This window comes from Giraffa tippelskirchi, chromosome 13, assembly GCF_054371585.1.
Source record: "Giraffa tippelskirchi isolate mGirTip1 chromosome 13, T2T-mGirTip1v1.2.pri, whole genome shotgun sequence".
NCBI classification, from domain to species: Eukaryota; Metazoa; Chordata; class Mammalia; order Artiodactyla; family Giraffidae; genus Giraffa; species Giraffa tippelskirchi.
The window spans coordinates 51,251,622-51,273,000 of NC_137287.1; the positions used below are offsets into that span (position 1 = coordinate 51,251,622).

The following is a 21,379-nucleotide window of genomic DNA, read 5'->3' on the forward strand; positions in this document are numbered from 1 at the left end:
GTTGAAACAGAGCAGGACCCTATGGTCCTCCCCTTGCCCCCCGCCCCACCATGTCCTCTTGCTTGCCTTTTGTCTGTGGAAAACTTTAGTCAAAAAATAAGTTTAATCAGAGAAGTGAGAAATGTGGAAACAAAGGAAAACACAGGAGACTAAATAATAATAATGTAATTATTAAGCATAGTCAAAGACCTTTAGTTCCTTCTCAAGGGCCGTAGATAATATTCTGAGCCACATCCTGTGAGCTGTCTTAAATATACTAAAATATCAGGTGAAGAAGTTAACTACATGATGACCAGACTGTACCCAGGACATGAGTTGCTACAATTCTGAGAAATGGCCAGAAAGAAATGGGAACAAACCAACCCTGGAACTGAAGATTAACTGTACCTAAAGAACCAAGATGATGCTGGTCAGACCACTGGTTCCCAATTTGAAGATGACTGTTAGAGATGCCTGTGCTGTTTCTGCGTGTAGCCCCTCTCCCCAGTTCTGTCTATAAAAGCTCTTACCCTACTGGTTGCTGTGGGATGGGTGGGGAGAATCAGCCTTTGGACAGATGTCTGCCACCCACCACCCACCCCATTGCCAGCATCTGGAATAAAGTAAACTTTCCTTTCCACCATCCTGGCCTGTTTATTGGCTTTTGAGTGGCAAGCAGCTGGACCACACACCCACACTTTCAGTAACGTGATTAGTTTTACAAGGGGCAGCTCCTAATGCCAACTATGGGGGAAAATGTTCTGGTTTTGTCCTTCTCCCTGGGCTCTGACTGCCCCTTGTTAACAATAACCTCTCAAGGTTCCTCTATTTCTTGGAACTCTGAGGGAACTCTTCTCCAACACTTTACTGAACTGCTTGAATCCCAGAGGCATTTGAGGCCCCAGAGTGGAAGGAATTGATATCTCTGCCCAGTTTCTCACCTGATAAGGCAACCACCTCCAATAATAAACAAACATTGATAAAAATCATCTACCTAAACTTACTGAAAAAAAATTAATTTCCCTATCCCTTCCCATCTTCTTATCTCTCCACAAAATGGGCAGATTGTTCTAGGGTCATCAAGTTGTTATTTTTTAATGGCAAGCTGAATGAGCAAAACATATGTGTGTTCATTCATCCACTTATCACATGTGTGTAAAGCATCATCTAGAATATGAAATGATTGTTGAGAGGCAAGAAAAATCAAATCTTTTATCTTCTCCTTAATTAAACTAATCTCTGAGAGCCTCAGTGTTCTATTTGTGAACTAGGGATCATGACAGTACCTCCGCTGGAGTTTTTGTATTAAGTGAACAAAATGTAAAGTGATAAGCACATTGCCAGGCACCAAATAAATAGTTCATAAGTGTTATTTCTAAATGCTGGCTGTAACTCAGATATATGGATAAACAGGCCAAATACATTAGTTTTATAAGCTGGAGTTTTTATTTTAAAAGGTTACCTGGGAACTTCCCTGGTGGTCCAGGTGGTATGTGCTCCCAATTCGGGGAGTGCAGTTTCAATCCCTAGTCAGGGAACTAGATCCCGCTAAGAGTTCGCATGCTGCAACTCAAATATACCAAGTGCCTCAACTAAAGTTCCTACATGCTGCAACTGAAAAGTGTGGGTAAAAAGATCCTGCATGCAGCAAGGAAGATCGGAGATCCTGTGTGCCACAACTAAGACATGGCACAGCTACATAAAGAAATATTTTTAAAAAATTACCAAAAAGTGCAACAATTTAAAAATAATTTAAGTCTCTTGAGGGTAGGGATTTTTCTCTGCTTTTGTAATTAGAGCCTAGGCCCTAAGCAGCCCTTCGTGCCTGACTGTTGCTGTGGCAACCTTACCCTGCACCCCGGTACCAGACAACTGTGAGACCACCAACGGTTGCTCAGCCGTTGGTCTGCGAGGCAATGGGCCCTTCCCCCAAGCGAGTAACTGTCAACAAGTGACTGTTAGTGGTCCTGCTCAGCCATTGGTTGGCGCTGCAGCAGACCCCTCCCACAAGCAACCAACTGTCATTAAGCAACTGTTAATGGGCCTATTCAGACAACCCCGTGGACCAAGTGGTGGTTGTCAGGAGGAGAGCGAGGTGAGAGGCAAATTTCAGCCTTCTACTTGGGGCCCTGTGGCTTACCTGGCCTTGGGCCAGCGGGTGAGCTGGGGGGCCCAGGGACAGGCGGGGGCTGTGTCCTTCAGAGCTCCAGAGCACTCGCCAAGGCTGCCCCCTTGGGGACCAGGCCTTGAGTCAGCAGCGAACCTCTCCCCCGTCCCCGTCTCTGTGACCTAATGGCAGCGGCCATCTGCATAGGACGCAGTCTGTGGGACCTGCCCCCCGCTGTACAGCAGCCTGAGGAGGCTGAAGGGCCAGTGAGGTCCTGGGTCCCTGGCTCCCTCAGCAGTGACAGCTGAGCAGGGTCTGCGGACTTGGTCCTGAGGGAGCTACCAATGAGATCTACCTCCTTTTAGCCAGGAACTGGACCTTGGAGGGTGACTTGGGACCTGGCCGTTTCTTGTCAGAACAGAGAATAACATTTGTTTGGTGGTGGTTTGTAGGAACCTCCTTATCTGACCGTGAGCTGACCTCAAGAACAAAGGCTCTGGGACTTCCTTGGCAGTCTAGTGGTTAAGATTTTGCCTCTCTATCCTGGGGCTTCCCTGGTGGCTCACACGATAAAGTGTCTGTCTGCAATGTAGGAGACCTGGGTTTGATCCTGGGTTGGGAAGATCCTCTGGAGAAGGAAATGGCAGCCTACACCAGTACACTTGCCTGGAAAATCCCATGGACAGAGAAGCCTGGTGGGCTACAGTCCATGGGGTTGAAAAGAGTCAGACACGACTGAGTGACTTCACTCTCTATGCAGAGGGTGGGGGTTCAATCCCTGGTCAGGGAGCTAAAATCCCACATGCCTTCTGGTCAAAAAACCAAAACATAAAACAGAAATAATATTGTAGCAAATTCAATAAAGACAAAAAAAAATGGTTCTTTAAAAAAAAAACAACGAACAAAGGCTCTGACACCAAAAAATTTGCAGCAACTAACCACGCCCCTCCCTCACCTTTCCTAGGAAGGAGCTTTACTGAAAGGTTCCGGGGAGTTTGGGGTTTTTAAGGCATGAGTCACCCATCTCCTTGTGGGGCCCTCAATAAACCTTTCTCTGCTCCAAACACCATCATTTTGGTATTGTTTTGCCTCACTGTGTGTTGGGCACATGGACTGGTGTTTCCATAACACTTTGTTCACTCAAGTACCTTTGGTAATTAGAAAAGTGGCTGATATGTATTGAATAAGTGAATGAAGCTTCATTAGGCAACACTGAACAAATGTGATGTGTTATGGAAAACTCAGCAGTGGCCACAGGACTGGAAAAGGTCAGTTTTCATTCCAATCCCAAAGAAAGGCAATGCCAAAGAATGCTCAAACTACCGCACAATTGCACTCATCTCACACGCTAGTAAAGTAATGCTTAAGATTCTCCAAGCCAGGCTTCAGCAATACATGAACTGTGAACTTCCAGACGTTCAAACTGGTTTTAGAAAAGGCAGAGAAACCATAGGTCAAATTGCCAACATCCACTAGATCACTGAAAAAGCAAGAGAGTTCCAGAAAAACATCTACCTCTGCTTTATTGACTATGCCAAAGCCTTTGACTGTGTGGATCACAATAAACTGTGGACAATTCTGAAAGAGATGGGAATACCAGACCACCTGACCTGCCTCTTGAGAAACCTGTATGCAGGTCAGGAAGCAACAGTTAGAACTGGACATGGAACAACAGACTGGTTCCAAATAGGAAAAGGAGTACATCAAGGCTGTATATTGTCACCCTGCTTATTTAACATATATACAGAGTACATCATGAGAAATGCTGGGCTGGAGGAAGCACAAGCTGGAATCAAGATTGCCGGGAGAAATATCAATAACCTCATATATGCGGATGACACCACCCTTATGGCAGAAAGTGAAGAAGAACTAAAGAGCCTCTTGATGAAAGTGAAAGAGGAGAGTGAAAAAGTTGGCTTAAAGCTCAACATTCAGAAAACTAAGATCATGGCATATCCGGTCCCATCACTTCATGGCAAATATGTGGGCAAACAGTGGAAACAGTGGCTGACTTTTTTTTTCTGGGCTCCAAAATCACTGCAGATGGTGACTGCAGCCATGAAATTAAAAGACGCTTACTCCTTGGAAGGAAAGTTATGACCAACCTAGACACCATATTAAAAAGCAGAGACATTACTTTGCCAACAAAGGTCTGTCTAGTCAAGGCTATGGTTTTTCCAGTGGTCATGTATGAATGTGAGAGTTGGACTATAAAGAAAGCTGAGCGCTGAAGAATTGATGCTTTTAAATGGTGGTGTTGGAGAAGACTCTTGAGAGTCCCTTGGGCTGCAAGAAGATCCAACCAGTCCATCCTAAAGGAGCTCAGTCCTGGGTGTTCCTTTGAAGGACTGATGTTGAAGCTGAAACTGCAATATTTTGGTCACCTGATTCGAAGAGCTGACTCATTTGAAAAGACCCTGATGCTGGGAAAGATTGAGGGCAGGAGGAGAAGGGGACAACAGAGGATGAGATGGTTGGATGGCATCATCGACTCGATGGACATGGGTTTGGGTGGACTCAGGGAATTGGTGATGGACAGGGAGAACTGGCATGCTACGGTTCATGGGGTTGCAAAGAATCAGACATGACTGAGTGACTGAACTGAACTGAACTGAGGAAGAAGCACAAGTGTAGGAAATAATATTACACAGTCACAGAAAAGCATTGTTTTATTATTTAGATGTAAAAATTTGAAAGAATGTAAATAATCCTCAGTGAAGGAGTTATGAGAAGAATAAAAAGAATATCCTTAACTCATAAAAAAGAGAATATAAACTAAATAAAACCACTTCTAAATAGCAAAAGACAAGTTCCCTTGCATGTTAATTTTGGCATCTGAGCAATTAGTTAATTCTGTTTGATGATAATGAGGATGGTGAAACTATTATGTAAGTGGTTCTGGCTAAGAGCTCATTATAACTTAAAAAAGAGTAAGATAAGAATTTGCAAAGACACTCTACCAGGGCAGAAAATACCACAGGAAATACAGAGACCTGTGGAGCCCTATACCAAAGTCACGAGTGTGGGAGTCCTATACCAGGGTCACAGGACGAAAATCTCTGAAACTGAACAAGCCCCATAGCAACTGTTGCAGCGAACCTCCAGATCTAAACTGGCTGGTTCCCTGACCCCATATGAGGTAAAACACCCACCCTATTACCCACCCTATAGCATCCTAACCAATCACCTTTCCAGCAGGAATTTTCTCTGTCATGAGGCTATAAAAGTTGGCTACCAGCCACCTTCCCAATTGGCACCAGTGGTAAAGAATCCACCTGCCAATGCAGGAGACTAAGAGATGCAGGTTCGATACCTGGATTGGGAAGATCCCCCAGAAGGGGGCACGGCAATCCACTCCAGTATTCTTGCCTGGAGAATCCCATGGACAGAGGAGCCTGACGGGCTACAGTCCATAGGATCGCAAAGAGTTGGACACGACTGAAGTGACTTAGCACACACACACAGCCCTCAAAAGGCTTCAGCTCTCCCTGGAGCCAGCCTGCAGTTCTAACAGTGTCCCAGCTCTAATAAACTCTATTCTCTAATTCCACCTCTTGTCTGGAAATTCTTTTCCAATCCTTGCACAGATCATGACAAGACCTAAAGACAGAGGCCTTTTGGTGTTCTGTTAACCACTGAACAACGGCTACTATACATTACACTGTGAGAAGAAAATCTTCTAAGGTCAACTCAGTGGCAATGATCTGCAGGCTCTTTCCCAAGTTCTAGAGAGCCAATGCATTTTCCTGTCCTTGGGCAGTTGCTCTGGGCTTTTCCGTAGCCTGTTAATGGTCCGCAATGGTTTCCTTAGTAATTTGGAGAAAACAGTCATTGAAAGTAGGACTGTGGAAGAAAAAGAAGGGGAGATAGGAACTTTTCTGGTTTTGTGAGAAGCACTGCACCACCTGGCTACATAACTATTATTAAGAGCATTATAACACCCAAACTTGTACTGTAAAACAACCATCACTCTGTTATAGCAAAATTCACTTCTTGAGGGTCAGATATAAAAAATTCACTTTAAAAATTTGAAGAAGAGTTGATTTACAATGTTTTGTTAGTTTCAGGTGTACAGCAAAGTGAGTCATATATGTATATGTATTACATATATAAATACACACATATATCTTTTTAATATTCTCTTCTGTTACAGGTTACTACAAGCTCTTGAATATAGTTTCCCCTGCTATAGAGAAGGTCCTTGTTGTTTATCTTTTTGTATAGTAGTGTGTATCTGTTAATCCCAAACCCCTAATTTGTCCACCTCCCTGCCTTTGATAACCATAAGTTAGTCTTCTATGTCTGCGAGTGTATTTCTGAAAAACTCATGTTTAAAAAAATCCCAGAAGAACAAATGGATTTGCTCTGAGTTATCCTGAGTCCAGTATCTCAAATTTCAGTTAGGCAACATGATTTACTTTCCTCTGAAAGAGGATTTTTTATCGAACCAAGCCCAGAAGCAACACTATAACACTAGCTAAGCTTAATGTAGCTACTGATGATGAAACTTCTTATTTTAAGGGTAGCAGAAAAATTACCACCAACCATTGGGAATAAAACTGTGTCAAGATATCTAAATTATAAGGCTAACTGAGGCATCTCTTGGTGACTCTGAATACAGAAGCATTTTTGTAGCTTATCTGCACATGTTTTATGTTTCTCATTAGTGTTTTCAGTATCTTGCTGCAGCAATTTTGAGAAGGAGCCATGTTTAAAGGAAAATGCATCATAAAACTGATGGATAAATTTTGGCTTATTTATGTTATATAGAACCACAAAATGCATGACAATTTGCTTGTATCTTCTTTTTCTCCCCAGGCGGTGATTACATTAAGAAATTTATGTAGAGTGAAATTATTTTCACAACAAGCATTAAACAAATTGAGGCATTATTGTTGAGCCTCAAATCAGATTTAACTTTCCTAGGTGGTTGGGATTATGTAGTGTGAAACTTCCTAAAACCACCCCAACCTCCCGATTCAGGGAGGAAATCATTTTGTGCAACCATTTCTTTTTATTTCGCTTCAATCATTCTGTTTCATTCTTTTTGGAAATAGTCTTATATTTAGGAAAGAAAAAAAAACCCGTAAATGATGACTATCAACTCTGATATGTACTACTTTGTTAATAATAAGATGTCTTTCACATACATGAGAATAAGACCCTCTCCCCAAAATAGGTGGAATCTGAGATAGGCTATGATACTGTCTGCATCCTTTACAGTTTGTAAGCAGTAGTTTGCCTTTGTAGATTTGACAACTGGGCTTCCCTGGTGGCTCGGCTGGTAAAGAATCCGCCTGCAATGCGGGAGACGTGGGTTCGATCCCTGCGTTGGGAAGATCCCCTGGAAAAGGGAAAGGCTACTCACTCCAGTATTCTGGCCTGGAGAATTCCATGGACTGTATAGTCCATGAGGTCAAAAAGAGTTGGACACTACTGAGCGACTTTCACTTTCACTTTCGGCAAATTGTGGGGGAAAACCTGAACTTCTTTACTTACTATTCAGCATTATGTATAAGTTGTGCTCTGTACAATGCATTCTGACCTCCCTTTGAAGTCCACTAAGTAACATCATAGGACTGCCATTCCCTTCAAGACTGGAAAAATATTAATAAGATGCCAGTCCCATGAGGCCCACCTAACAAGCAAGATGCTATGCAGATAAAATTCATAAGTGTAGCAGGTTTTACTTCTATGATTCAATGCTGTAAATTTTTTTGAGTCTTGAGCCCTATGATAATTTAAAAATCAAAACTTTTAAAATGAAAAATTTAATTTCAATTATATAATTTCAAGCATAGTATGTCATTGATTTCGTGGGCATACCCCAGATGTCCTAATTAGTCCAGTGCTTCTCAAACACTAACGTGTACATGGATCACCTAACCATTTTGTTAAAATCAAATTTTGATTTGGTAGAGCTGAGATAGGGCCTGAGAATCTACATTTGGAGACGCTCGTGCTGCTGGTACCACATTTTAGGTTGCAAGACCCTAAACGTTTCCTCTTTAAGAGTGTTTGTTCTACTATCCAGCATTCCACAATAGTTAACTCCGGAGACACAGAATACTTTCTTCCTATGCGAACTTTGTTGTTGTTGTTCAGTCGCTTAGTTGTGTCCAACTCTTTGCGACCCCATTAACTGCAGCACGCCAGGTTTCCCCGTCCTTCACTACCACCTGGAGCTTGCTCAAACTCATGTCCATTGAGTCAGTGATGCCATCCAACCATCTCATCCTCTGTCGTCCCCTTCTCCTCCTGCCTTCAATCTTTCCCAGCATCAGGGTCTTTTCCAATGAGTCAGCTCTTCACATCAGGTGGCCAAAGTATTGGAGTTTCAGCATTAGTCCTTCCAATGAATATTCAGAATTGATTCTCTTTAGGATTGACTGGTTTGATCCCCTTGCAATCGAAGGGACTCCCAAGAGTTTTCTCCAACTTTATAGTTCAAAAGTATCAATCCTTTGGCAATGCAAACACAATGAAAACACAAATCAATTATTTCTTTCCAAGAGGCGCTATTTATTCTGAAGCTCTCCTTTATTTTAATTGCCTCCCCCTGGGCATTTGGCTATCAGTCTTAAGTGAGAGTGAGAAAGTCTGGACTTTTTCTTCCCTAATGACAAGAGATTGCCTAGGTGTTTGTGAGGTCCCAAGTCACCTTCTATTTTTTGGTAGTCATTGCAACTGTGCACAGACATGCTGGTTCTTTGTCTCATGAAGGGCTTACACTTTTTTGCCCTCTTTGCAAATTGTCATGACCATGTAATTTGCTTTGGCTAACAAAGCATGAGGACGTGAAATATGTATCACTTTCAGGCAGAAGCATTAAAAGCCAGTGCACAGTTTACTACGTGTCCTTTTTCCTGTCTTTGTGATCTTAGAAACATGTTCAAGATGGGACCGTAGGTCCACCAGTGACTACAGAAATCAGAGGACAACTACCCCCACCACATACGTCAATTCAAATCGGTCATGTAACATAAGCAAGAAATAATTAACTAAGATTTAGGGGATATTTGTTAATATGGCATAGCCTAACCCATCCTGACTTAGGAACTAATTTAAACCATCTCTGAGAACTAATTCTTAGAAGATTCAAAAGAGTTTTATAAAGCAGCCTCATAATTACAGACTACTTTTAAGTACATGAGAGGCTGTATGTGTGAGATGAATCATTTATCTTGAAGGGAAAAATCAAAGTAATGAATTTATAACTATTAATACATGATCTACCTTCTGAGTGACCTTCATTGAATAATTTAATCCCAGATTTTTTGAGCACCTATGTAAGAGTACTGTATAAGAAAATATCTTGAAACTTAGCTGAGAGAATTAGTGGCTGGTAGCATTCCCACATACCTTCAGAGAAGGGTTCTGAGGAAATAAAGAGGTGTCATGTTCACATTCTAATTTTACAGTGGTCAGAGTCATCTTGAAACAAAAGACCAGGATATGTATAAAACATTTCAGGCAAGATTTAACATCATGAGACAGTTAGGGTTCTTATCAAAAGGAAGTTGAAAGAAAAAAAAAATGAAGCCTCCAGTTTAAATTGCAGATTATGTTCAGATAAGACAACCCTGGAAATTATTTCTGTCTGGGGAATCCAAAATAATTATGTAAATGAAGCTGGTACTTCCTATTCTATTTTGTTTAAGGCGAATGTGGGTCAGTTCAACTATTGTAAATTTCTTCAATATCCACTGGCAAAAACATCATCACGTGCGTTAATGAGTTTATGTAAATGGATGGTGAAAAAAATAAAAAATAGTGTTTATCTCTTACTGATATCGGATAGTGTCCTTTTAATCACCGCCTTTTTTTTTTCAGCTTTAATATGAAGCTACTTTCTGACATTTAGAATTACCAAATTACTTCAGCTCCTGAAAGATATTAATAGAGCTTATAATACATTTTGTCACTTCAGTAGAAGGTGCTAAATAAGACTGGTCAGCTTAGAAGCCTGAAAGAAATTAGTTCTAAGTTATTTCCTCATGCCTGAAATTGCAAATGTCAGGTTCCATTACAAGTGGCTAAGACAAGAGCTCCTCCCTTGCTTCCCTCAGTGCAGGGTAGCCCAGAAGTCTGAGCACTAAGGCTTTGGGGTCCCCTTACTTTTATTGAACACCTACCACATTGTGCATCCTATGTTAGCTGCTGAGGTACCACCTGCCCTCATAGAGCTTCTGGTCTCTCAGAGCTTTCAGACCACTAAGTCAACATTTGTGAGTTGTGAGCAGCTACTGTGGATAACAAACTACCCCCAGACTTAATGGTTTAAAACAGCTACTTGATTATATCTCATGGATTCTGTGGGTCAGGAATTCAGAGTCAGCGTGTGGCTGCGTGGTTCTTCTACTCCTTTGGGAGCTGCTGAAGTCACTCCATGGGACTCAGCTGGTGAGTGGGCTGCTCTAAAGGATCCCAACAGCTGAATTCACATGTCTGGAAGAAGGAGTGGCTAAAAGACTGAGTTCTCAAGAAACTGTCAACTGGAGTGACCAGGCATGGTGTTTTTAGCCTGGTGGTCTCAAGGCAATTGGATTTCCTACATACGGTCTGCTTCCCTGGTGGCTCACACGTTAAAGAATCTGCCAGCAATGCAAGAGACCTGGGTTCAATCCTGGGTTGTGAAGATCCCCCGGAGAAGGCAATGGCAACCCACTCTGGAAAATCCCACGGACAGAGGAGCCTGGCGGGGCTACAGTCCATGGGGTCACAAAGAACTGGAGATGACTGAGGGACTAACACACACACGCACACACACACACAACATAGGGGCCAGATACCCCTAGACTAAGTATCTCAAGAAAATTAGGTAGAAGCTTCATGGCCTTTTTGGCCCTGGAACTGGAGAGTCACACAACAAAACTTTTAACAATTTCTTCTTGGTTGGGAGTGAATCATAAGGTCAGCCTAGATTCAAGTGAAAGGAAACTGAATTCTATTTCATGGTGTGGGTGGGAATGGCAAATTCACACTGTACAAAGTTTGTGGGAAGGAGTTACCATTATGGTCACCTTTTTTTTTGTGGTGAAAAAATTTATACTTAGTTAGCTGGACTCAGATGATCCCAATTTTGTTGGCAATAGCCAAAGAAACATAGAAGGGAGCCAATTGCACATGCATCTTCTTCTCTCCATCAGGCCTAATCAGTGTTGACCTTGGCCACATCATGGTCATAAAGCATCTTCACAGCCTGTTTGATCTGGTGCCTATTGGCCTTGACATTCACAGTGAACATAAGTGAGCTGTTGCCTTCTATCCTTCATGGCTGACTCGGAGTTCAAGAGGAACTTGGTGATGGCATGGTGGTCAAGCTTATTTCTCCTGGGGGTGCTCTTTTGAGGATATTTGGACTGCCTTTGGAGAGCCATCTTGGGACATCGAAAGGTGGGTGGGTGATATGTGAATCTTACTTATGACCATTTTTGTAAATGCAATCTATCAGAGGAAAAAAGCAAAGATGGAGGGAAAGGTTTTATAGACCTAAAGGTGAGAAGGAGCAGACAATTAGAAAGGTAATAATTAGGAGGAAGTCCATGGAAATTTCCCCAGGCAGAGTACTTCTGGCAAAGGTCCTGAAATGAAAAAGAACTTGCCAAATTTGAAAAACTAAAATAAATAAACAAATGAAAAATTAACAATAGCTAGAGCATAGAGGGAGAAAGTGAGGCTTTAAAGATCAGGAGCTCAGGTAGCATCTTGTAAGCCATGTTAAGACACAGAGGCTATGCTAAGAGCAATGGGAACCAGATATTTTAACAGAGAGTAATGTGATCTGAGGTTTTATGTGGATCCTTCTGAATGAACTGGAGTGGTCAAGTATGGGCCAGGTAGGAGATGGTTGCAGTGTCCATGCTGACGATTAGAGTGGTCTGAATTACTGTGGCAGCAGAGAAGCAGACAGATTTGAGTTCTATTTGGAAACGTAATTGATAGGTCTTGCTGGTGGGAAAAAACATGAAGAGGCTAGGGACTGTGAGATGTGTTAGTTTTCTAGGACCGGTAACAAACAATAACAAATTAGGTGGCTTAACAACAACAGAAATTTATTCTCACACGGTTTTGCAAGCTAGATGCCTGAAATCAAGGTATTGGCAGGCCATGCTCTCTCTGAAGCTCTGGGGGAAAATCTATTCCATGCTGTTCTCTTGGCTTTTGTGGTTGCTGGCAGGCCTGGATGCTCCTTAGCTTTGCAGACACATCGTTCTAATCTCTGCCTCAATCATCATATGGCATCTTTCCCATGTTTCTCTTTGTCTTTTCTTCTCTTTTTATAATGACACCAGTCATATTGGACAAAAGATTTACCCTACTCTAGCAAGTCAACCTGACACAAATAGACTGCCAGACATGTCTCCAAAAAGATGGGTTTATTCAGAATCAGCAGAGAATTGCAATTCTGCAACTATGCCGAGCCAAGTGCAAGAGAAGGAAAATGCTTTTATAGAGAAGGAGAGGAACGTCGGAGAGTCATAGCAAGCAAAGAATCCATGGCTTTTCACTGGCTGAGTCCTCCCCAGGAAAGAGGAGAGTCACTCTTCCTCCTGTTGGGCTCTGTTCTTGTCACAGAGCATCAGAGCTTCCTTTTCTGTCTCCCAACTCCATTTGATTGAGGCTTCTGTTCATTAAGTTTTTTTTACAAGTATGGTCTCAACTTAACATCTTAATTACATCTACAAAGATTCTGCTCCTAATAAGGTCACATTCACAGGTACCAGGGGTTATAACTTCTCAACATATCTTTAGGGGGGCACAATTTAATCCACAATATGAGGAAAAGAATAATCAAGGATGCCTTCCCGATTTCCAGTGCAAATCTTTGGGGGAATAGTGGTACATGGTGTTGAGGTGAGAGCAAGCTGGAGGAGGCAGCTGGGAAATCAAGCATTTTATTTTGAATATATTGATCTTCAGGTGACTATGAGGCACTCAGGTTTTTGAGGGAAGCTTAGATGGGAACCCCTATGTTGTAGTAACTGTACCCTGTTGAGGGCAGGATATCTGGCTGACAAGAACAAAGAAAAAAGCCTAGAGCCCAGAGGACCTCCGTTCCATCTCTCAAGACCGAGAAGAACATCAGGGCAATGGTGTGCTGGGAAATGTGTAACAGCTAGCTTTCCTGGGGGAGGAGAGGAGAGGAAAGCCCTGAGTTGGAGAGGTTGCCAGTTCCCCTGGTGTAAATATTCCCGTCATGGTCACAAACCTGCAAAATACCTGAAATGTCAAAATTGACTCTTGCATGCTGGTACAAGCTGGCTCTGGCACAGCTCTGAATTGAAGACCCTGTTTTATGCTACTAGTTGTGTGAGCTGAACAATTAACTTACCCTCTCTGGGCATTGGTGTCTTTATCTATAAAATGGATGGCTGCTCCTAATGCTCCCTGCCTGCTCTCACAGAGCATGACATGAATCCCAACAGCAACATTTTGGTTCTGTCCTGATAATAATGAGGCCCTTTGAACAGAGCATGTGGTATTTTACAATAAAACAGTTGAGTGGATAAAGTGTGGGCAGTGACACTTCTGTTCAGCAACTGTCAGTTCCTAGAACTAGAAATGCAACATGGGGTGGGGGCGGGTATTGAGGAAGGGGACATACACTCCACTTGAGAGTCGTGAAAACTTTTTCGAAGTTCATGTGAGGCCAGAGATATTCTTGTGTTCACTTTTGGAAAAAACAAACTGCCACATGAGCTTTCTAGAGGAATGTTTTTCTCATTTCTCTGGGTAGGATGTCAAGGCAACATAATCATTACTCCTTCAAGGTACCTCAAGTCTTTTGGGCTCAGGATGTGTCTCTCAGGTTTTTTTTTATTAATTTATTTTTGGCTGTGCTGGGTCTTCATTGCTGCTTGCGTTTTTCTCTAGTGCGACAAACAGTGGCTACTCTCTAATGGACTTCTGGTTGTGGCGGCTTCTCTTGTTGCAGAGCACTGGCTCTAGGATGCTCAGGCTTCAGTAGTTGTGACACGTGGGCTTAGTTGCTCCATGGCATGTGGGATCTCCTGGGACCAGGGATTGAACCTGTGTCTTCTGCATTGGCAGTCGAATTCTTTAGCACTGAGCCACCAAGGAAGCTCATGGATGTCTCTGATATAAAGGTCATAGCAAAGGTCTTCAGTCTTTATGGAAGGATATATACTTCTTGTCCCCACAGTCTTGAGATCAACCCAAAATCGAGAGAAGGGGGATAAACAAGACTGACCCAATAGTGACTTTCATAAATAGTGCAGGAAGCCAAACACAGGGCTGGGTGCAAATCCCTCTCTACTAGGACACCTGTTGGGAGGGAAATGCCATTAGGACCCAGTGATTGGCCATAGTCTGCAGGCTAGGAAAGTATAGATTATACATTTCTATCCATCTGCATCAATGGAAATGTCATGTTCAACTGCTAACAACAGAAATTCATTTGCAGTGCCTTAAATTCACAAAGGTTTATTAGATAAAAGACAACTGAAAATCAGCAGGCTAGACCAATTCCATGGTCTTCATAGATCAAATTTCCCTCTATATTTCTGCTTTATTTTGTTGCTATATTTTTCCACTTCCCTTCAAAAGATCATCTCCTGTCCAAAGTGGCTGCTGGAGCTCCAGCCATTATATCCACATTCCAGGCAACAGAGAGGAAGAAGGAGGAAGGCCTGTCTCACTGTCTCTTAGGTGGTCTTCTCGGAAGTTGCGGTCTTTCTATTTATTTCATTTTGGACAGAACTTGGTTATATGGGATCACCTAGTTACAAACAAGTCTGGGAAATGTACTTTGTAGTAGATGTTGCCTGAGGTTTTGTTTTCTAAAGATAAAAAGTGAAAAATTAATATTTGGAGACAAGTTCCTCTTTGTCACCTTTCCTACTTGGTGGGTAGGATACTCATCAAGTTAAATGCATCACAGAGATATATGATTGTGGTAACATTTATTCCCTTTAAGTCTCTATAAGAAATGAAAGGTTTACTTCATTATTTCAAAATGTGAGGTGCGAAGAAGATTTTTGTGGAATCCATTTCCCTACTCTAAACAGTTGATGACAGCATACAAACCATGTTTTAAGCGTCCTGTAATTTCAAAACACCTTTTGCTCTAAATGACTGAAATCACAGCTAATGCAAGATACACAAAGACAGTCTGGAGTTTGGAGGATGACATTAACTCTGAAATATTCCATGGCTGAAGCCTGTGCCTTGTGTTTCTTACATAATCATGCCTCTTCTTGAAGTGCTGGCAATTTAGGTCATTGTCAATATTAAAATATTTGCTCAGTGTTACATAGATACAAATGTGCACTCCCATCTGCACAGAAAATGTCATGAAATGTTCTAGTTTTCTCTGCCTGCAAACATCCTACACTTACGGCCCAGCTGAAGTCCCATTTCATTCTTGAAGCTTTTCTTGACCCCCTTTTTTTCTAAGTGCTCTGTCCTCTCTCCCTTCTCTGCACTTGGGGACCAACTCTACTGTTTGCATTTAATAATTAGGACCCAACATTTAGGGCTTTCCTGATGGTTTAGCAGTAAAGAATCTACCTGTCATGTAGGAGACATGGGTTCAATCCCTGAGTCAGGAAGATCCCCTGGAGAAGGAAATAGCAACCCACTCCAGTATTCTTGCCAGGGAAATCCCATGGACAGAGGAGCCTGGAGGGCTACATGACTTAGCGACTAAAAAAACAACAAAGACAACAACCCAACACTTAACACACAATAAGAAAACATTTAATATCAGTCCCAAACACTTGAGTAGTTAACTATGGCCTGTTGAGTCATATGTGTGCTGTGCTTAATCGCTCAGTTGTGTCTGACTCTTTGTGACCCCATGGACTGCAGCCTGCCAGGTTCCTCTGTCCATGGGGATTCTCCAGGCAAGACTACTGGAGTGGGTTGCCATGCCCTCCTCCAGGGGATCTTCCCAACCCAGGGATTGAACCCAGGTCTCCTGCATTGCAGGCAGATTCTTTATCAGCTGAGCCACCAGGGAAGCCATATGTAGAATTCTTAACTTCCCAAGTTGAATGTGACCTCTTTGTCTCATACTTTCTCTAATCACTCTGCCTTAGGCGTAAATATTTCCAGGTTGATAGAGTCCTGTAGATTGTTTTGGCAGTAAGCATCAGAAACCGGAGGAGCATTGACTAATCAGCTCACTGCTTGTTTCCGCTAAAGGAATAAAGCCCCTCACTCCGCATCTCTGAATCTCAAAAGCACCACATGACAGAATAGCTAAAACGGAAAAGGCAGTCAATACTCACACATTGTTGTTGTTTAGTCACTAAGTGCAACCACTTTTGAGAACTGCTTGACTGTATTTACTAAAGCTGATCATAGGAATATTTTATGACCTGGCAACTCCACTCCAAGTTTAATGTTTAATAGACATGCAAAATTGGCAGCAACAATATAATAAACATGCACTAGAAGGTTCAAAGCACTATTCATAATATTCCTGGAAACTTCCTATATGTCTTTCAACAGTGTAATGGATAAGGATATTGAGTAAGTATGTTTTTACACAATAGAACGTTATATGACAACAAAAATGGACCAAGTTTTGCTACATGCAACAACATGGATAAATCTCACAAATATAATGTTGGTGAAAAAGTCAAACATAAAATAGGCCTTACTGTTTCGTTTCATTTATATAAATTTCAGAAACAAGCATATGAATCTATCAGAAATCAGGATGGAGTTTTCCTGAGGTGTAAGGGGGTTGCCTTTGGAAAGAGGCACAGTGAGCGCTCCTGGGCTGCTGGGGATGCTGTATTTCTTAATCTGGATGCTGCTTCCACGGGTATGATGTCTTCCCTTTGTGAAACACAGACTGAGCCACATACTTATGATGTGTACATTTTTATCTGAGGATGTTATGCTTCAGTGAAAACCATACTAAAAAACAAACAGAAGTGGCAAGTTGTGGTTGGCATATAGTAGGTAATCACCCATCCCAACTTCTCTGTGTGCTACTAGGAAGCATGAAATGAAGGGTTTATAAGAAAATCTCCAAACTTGCTTGTAGCTCTAACATCCTATGCTTCTATAATTACATTGGAAAAAGACTAGAAGGAAATTCTGCCTTTAGTTCACAGTAGGAAATTCCACTTGGCAGGAAGAAGGCCCCGGGGCCAGCCAGCCCTCTGGGCCTGAGCTGATTATGGACATGTCCCAAGCCTTCGGGACAAGCGGTGTGTGGTAGAGCAGAGAATCCTTTTTTTTTTTTGGCCACGTGGCATGCGGAGTCTTAGTTCCCACACCCGCTTCAGTGGAAGCGCAAAGTCTTAACCATTGGACTGCCAAGGAAGTCCCTGGGGCAGAGCATCATTTTCTGAAAATGTAAGAGGCAGGAGGCTGTGCTGCAGCCGTTCTTTCTGGATTTCTCTCTCACCCCTTCCATCATCCTCTTTCTCTCTCCCCTGTCAGCAGCTTTCCTGGCTGGCACCCTTTGCTTTGAGGGCTGATAGTTGGCTGGGACAAGTTCCCCTTTTCCTCTTACCCTGTTGGCACCTGTCTCAATTCTCCTTGTTATGGTCGCTGCTATGAGCTCATGCATCCTCTGTGTCCTGTGTTCCCCACCCACCTAGTAGCCGAACCTGCCTTGTTTGCTTTTCCCGGAGGCACAAGGCATTTCAGAATCTGAAACTTAAAACACTCTCCCTTTCTACCTTACCTCTCAATAGCATACTTGTCAATTTCAGTGTGCTACACCACACTGAGTGCTTAGAAAAGAATAATTGAGGGAGAAAAAGAATTGAGGTGCTACAGATGGGCAGAGGGATCAAAGGCAGACATGGACAGGCGCCCGGCCCCTTCTATCACTTAGTTTGTAAGCAGTCTCGGCTCACACCTGGGTTACAGAAAATGCAAACACTGCCACGGGAGCTTTCCACAAGCCCCTGACCTAACAGGGATGAAGGATGCAGGCAAATACATAGGCAATTAACAGTGAGAAACGTCAGATGAATAATAATGTAGCAAAGAAACAGAAATGACACAGGGACACAAAAAGAGCATGGGCTCCTCCAAGAGAGCATCGCATAAACAAAGCCTCATGGAAGGCAGATAGGTTAAAATTGGAAACACGTTCATTGCAATCCAAATCTGAAGTTTTTTGAGAGATTAATGGAGCATGAAAAAGGCTGGCTCCGTAATCAAGAAATATAGAGTCCAAAAGTTGGCTCTATTAGCTTTACCGGGATGGGGTTCGTGCTGTGGAAGGGAGGGGGGATAACTGATGTAACCATCTGAAGCTAAGAAAAGTTGTGAACAATAAGAAGTAAAATCTAGCCCACAGAGGAAGCATTATTAAGAGAAAAATCATGGACATTCTAACACTCTTTATACTTAACACATTTCTGAAGGAACTTGGTCACCAATGCACAGTCCAGGCCCAGGTCCTGCCTGCTTTAGGTCCAGTCATCTGCTTGAGAAGTGGGGGAGTGGGGAAAGTGAAGAATATGGTTTTATTCCTTCCTTCTGTTCCTAAAGAGCCTCTTGATTAAAGTGAAAGAGGAGAGTGAAAAAACTGGCTTAAAACTCAACATTCAAAAAACGAAGATCATGGCATCTCGTCCCTTTACTTCATGGCAAATAGATGGGGAAACAATGGAAACAGTGAGATACTTTATTTTTGGGGGCTCCAAAATCACTGCAGATGGTGACTGCAGGCATGAAATTAAAAGACACTTGCTCCTTGGAAGAAAAGCTATGACCAACATAGACAGCATATTAAAAAGCAGAGACATTACTCTGCCAACAAAGGTCCATCTAGTCAAAGCTATGGTTTTTCCAGTAGTCATGTATGGATGTGAGAGTTGGACCATAAGGATAGTTGAGCACCAAAGAACTGATGCTTTTGAACTGTGGTGTTGGAGAAGACTCTCGAGAGTCCCTTGGACTCCTAGGAGATCAAACCAGTCAATCTTAAAGGAAATCAGTCCTGAATATTCATTGGAAGGACTGATGCTAAAGTTGAAACTCCGATACTTTGGCCACCTGATGTGAAGAACTGACTCACTGGAAAAGACCCTGATGCTGGGAAAGATGAAGGTAGGAGGAGAAGGGGACGACAGAGGATGAGATGGTTGGATGGCATCACTGACTCGATGGACATGAGTTTGAGCAAGCTCCAAGAGAAGGTAATGGACAGGGAAGCCTGGCGTGCTGCAGTCCATGGGGTTGTAAATAATCAGACACGATGGAGTGACTGAACTGTGTGTCTGTTCCTACTCCTGTTCCTGATATAAAACACCAAACAGTCATAAAACAACCTAACCCAACGCTGAAGAATGAGACAAATGTGATGGGACCCATCACATCCATTTCTAATTTCTGTGATTTTCTGGTCCACAAACCAACTGAGGATAAACAGGGAAAAACAGCCTGAGTTCTATTAGAACCCCATGAAATAAAATCCTCTTGGCACACAAGAATGCATCTCATTGCCTACTTTAAGGCTTGTTGTCTATAAAGCCTCCAAAAGATGAAAGTGATTACAAAGCTTAATAGTAAAAGTCATAAGAGCAAACACTTTTATGGGTTTCCCATGTGCTGGCCACAATGTTCTAAGCACTTGACAGGTATGTCCAGCCACAGAACCGTGATGGAGTTACTGGAACTGGTGCCTGTTTTAGAGAAATAAGGAAACTGAAGGAGAGGCATATACATTTCATTCATTCTTTCACTCATGTATTCATTCAACAAACATTTCTCCTATTGCATGCCTGGATGTAGGGGGTTTGCTGCTTTGCAAGTGAGTGCTGAATGCCTGGCAGGATCAAGAGCCATCCTTAGTCAGCTTGGGCTGCTTAACAAAGTGCCACAGACTGGGTGACTTAAAGAGCAAGATTTTCTTACAACTCTGGAGTCTGGAAGTCCTGGAAGATACGGTTTCTCCCAAGGGCTCTCTCTGTGGCTTGCAGACAGACACCTTCTCTCCATGTCCTCACGTGGCTTTTGCTCTGAGCCTGTGTATCCCTGATGTTTCTGTGTCCTAGGACATCAGTTAACTTGATGTCCATTAGGGCCCAACTGTCAGGCATCATTTTAACTTCATCATCTCTTTGAAACCCATCTCCAAATATAGTCACTTTCTGAACATATGAAGGAGGGAAGGGCATGGACACCATTCATGCCATGACAGCTGGGAAGACAATTAGATTCCTTGACCAAGGTTTTGACACCTTAACTGCATCCCTGTAAGCTGGGGCTGGAAGCTTCCTCTTCCCCGACGACATCAAAACTCACAAGGTTTGCAGTCTGAATCCCCAAGGACTGAGGCGGATGAACTACAAGAAAGCATCCCACGAGTTGTCTGTTAACCAGCCATCCACCAGCTGCAGTACAATGGCGGCCTGTGCGGACCAAGGAACGCAGCTGTGTCCAATTGCTCGGAGTGTTTGCTAAAAACATTGAAAAGGAAACATCTGCTTATACTATATTTTTCTTTCTTTTTTCCCTTTGAATGGTTTGAAAGGGAATAAAGCAGATTTCAGTAACTCTGCCACCCGGAGCTGGATTCCTGCCTTCAATAATTCTTCTGTGCTTGTCACATTCATACTTGCTCTGAGGCACTTCGAACACTGCTGATTTATTCTTCCATGAATTTGAATGAAGGTAGTGCTGTGGAGCCAAGTTGTTCTTGCTCTTCAGATGGGATTTCACGGTCTATCTACCAACTTATTAAGAGAACCTACTCTTTCCAGTTTTCCAGATTTATTCCAATTACAATTTCTCTTCATCTTCTTAATCTTGAAATAGGGAGCTGTGGGACCCAATAGTGTATTATATCCACCAAAACATTTACTTTATTTACTTTGATCCCTCAAGATGGTGTGGAAGAACCACTTAAAAATATTTTAAAAATCATGGTTGTAAATGTGGCTGGGCAATCACAATGCTTTCCTTGCCTGTGAAATGCTCTAAAAATCTGCCCCCAACTTCCAATTTCTAGTTCCCTATGAAGGCAGCCAGTCATAAGAAAGTAAAGATCAGTGTATCTTTATATACAGCCATTTCTCTCTCTCATTTTCAAGCCCTTTGTAAGTAGTTAACACTGGGAAACCCAGGTGTGACAGGGCATCAGAGCTGCTTGTCTTAAAAGTCTTCAGAAAATGTGGTGCAGAGTCTAACTCCCTCTTGCTTTAAGTTGAAAAGACTGCCTTTGGTGGAGAATGAAGGGCAACCACCACTTAACCAGAGATGCCCCTCTTTGCAAGGAGAGGACCTGGGAGGACAAGTGTTCTGCTCTGGTTCTAACATGGATTCATTCTGACGTAAGAGATCATTTTACAT

The 21,379-nt window shown here is 42.5% G+C and overlaps 1 long non-coding RNA gene across 1 annotated transcript in view; it reads left to right on the top strand.

Moving 5' to 3' along the window:
* The first annotated feature begins 1,987 nt into the window (after positions 1-1,987).
* Positions 1,988-21,379, top strand: part of LOC145532115 (uncharacterized) — a 100,578-nt gene continuing 81,186 nt past the window's right edge. The window contains exon 1 of the long non-coding RNA XR_014073001.1: positions 1,988-2,074. This is a non-coding gene — a long non-coding RNA (uncharacterized LOC145532115). The remainder of the gene's footprint in view (positions 2,075-21,379) is intronic.